The sequence below is a fragment of the Cebus imitator genome, unplaced genomic scaffold, assembly GCF_001604975.1.
Source record: "Cebus imitator isolate Cc_AM_T3 unplaced genomic scaffold, Cebus_imitator-1.0 Scaffold29, whole genome shotgun sequence".
NCBI classification, from domain to species: Eukaryota; Metazoa; Chordata; class Mammalia; order Primates; family Cebidae; genus Cebus; species Cebus imitator.
The window spans coordinates 172,964-174,998 of record NW_016107344.1 but is presented as its reverse complement, the minus strand read 5'-3'; the positions used below and the strand labels follow the sequence as shown (position 1 = coordinate 174,998).

The window sequence follows — 2,035 nt, the reverse complement described above, 5'->3', positions numbered from 1 at the left end:
TCTTATTTCACTTGCAAGTGTTCTGTTAAAGCAAGTCACCCTATTTTATGTATTATTTCTATGGCAATCTTAGCAGAACCGTGAACATTTTAAGTATTATTTATGTCACTAAAAAATTTCTCCATTTAAGATCAATTGAAATATTTTATTTAGCTAAATGGTAGGAACTCATGTAAAGAAAATAACATTTGTAAATTTGTGCATATTATATTTACTACCAGAAATGGTGATTTAATATAACTGCACTAATAACATTGGTTGTAAAATTTTTACATATCTAAATATGTATTAAACCCACAGTCATCATACATTCATTTAAAAATATACAAATTTTTATAACAAGATACTATGAATGAACACTAAATATTGTCCTCCAGAAGGTGGAAAATATTCAACACACCAATATACACTTTTATCAGCTACATAATATCTGGAATGCAGTGGGAATCTTAAGTAATATAATAGGGATCCATTAGATATAAAAAACAGTATTCTAACAGGGAAGAAAAGGTAGAAAATTTCAAAGAAAAAGACCTTTAAAAAACTATTTTAAAACCATTCTTTTTTATATTTGACATAGTTAAATTTTCTATAGTTAACCCAATGTCCTTTGTAGATTTGAAAAATTACCATAATTTATTATTATACTTACCTGGCAGGGGAGATGCCATATCACGAAGGTGGTTTTCCCAGGGCGAGGCTTATCCTTTGCACTCTGGATGTGCTGACCCCTGCAATTTCCCCAAATGTAGGAAACTCAACTGCATAATTTGTGGTAGTAGGGGACTGCATTTGCGCTGTCCCCTGGTCTCTTAACTCGGTCCACAAAAGTAGACTTTGCTCTCTTTTATTTTTTCTTTATAAAAATAAAAAATAAAAATAAATAAATAAATAAATGAAAAATAAATAATTTGTGGTTAAGAAATATTTTTCTAGATTTAAAGATATTTCTATGAAATGTTATTTATATTTTCTTTTCTTTCTATTTGTTAGGAACAAAGATTATAGCTTGTAGAAAAAGGTAATTTGCCTTAGAATAATATTTCTAAAATATTTTCCTAGAATAGGTTTTATTTAAACAAAACACTTTTTAAATATATGCTAAAATTAAAAAGGAAAACAACAAAACAAATAACAACTAAAGGAATTAAACTGTTTCCCTAAGAGTAGAATGTATCCAAACTTTTAATAGAGTAATATAATTTCTGAATCTCTCTGAAGTGTCTGAATCAGAGTTTTGCACAACTTGGGCCTAGGCCATGATGGGGTTGCTTTGAGCTCTGGGGCCTTTAAAACTCTGGACTGGTTTAACCTAGCTGCTGTGGACTTGAACTTCATATTTGCTTCAGCTAAAACTGCTGTGGCAAACAAATAGTATCAAGCTCTGCATGTGCTATAACAAGGTGACACTGGCATTCCTGGCCTTCAGTCAGCAAAATTTCTCAAATTTATCTGATCAGAATCTCTCTTGGGATTATTGTACTGAAAAACACTTTCGAACTACTAGGCAAGAGTAATTTCTTTCACAACATTCTTTATCTTATGTGTGGAAAGGTAAATTCATTTATACTTCAATGCAATATGTTTTTTACCCCATAACAAAATACCATAAAATATTATATATATGTAAAACTATATGTACATACACACACACACACACACACACACACACACGAAGTTTATAAGAATGATTTAATACATAGAAATACCTCTTATGGGAGAAAATCAAATAAAGGACTATTAGAATAAACTTTTATTCAAAAACATCCCAGGTGACAAGGCTTTTAAGGAGCTTTCTAAGATAGAAAAGGAGGAAGGAATGGGTTTTAGGGCTTTATTAAGGCAGACTGGGGGATGTCACAGAGTTTCAAAGAGGAAGACCTTCTTTCTGATTTGCTGATTGCCAGGCATTATTTGGGCAATTTGGATTTTACCAAGGTGGTTAAAGAGGAACATCCGGAACCATGGTGGAAAAATGCATCTTTCCATGTCTATCATAATTCATCAAGAAATTATTTTATTGGGCCTACTGAGA

The 2,035-nt window shown here is 31.2% G+C and overlaps 1 non-coding gene across 1 annotated transcript; it reads left to right on the top strand.

Moving 5' to 3' along the window:
- The first annotated feature begins 644 nt into the window (after positions 1-644).
- Positions 645-807, top strand: LOC119470393. The gene has a single exon (XR_005199285.1). It is a non-coding gene; the product is annotated as a U1 spliceosomal RNA (small nuclear RNA).
- The last annotated feature ends 1,228 nt before the right edge of the window (positions 808-2,035 follow it).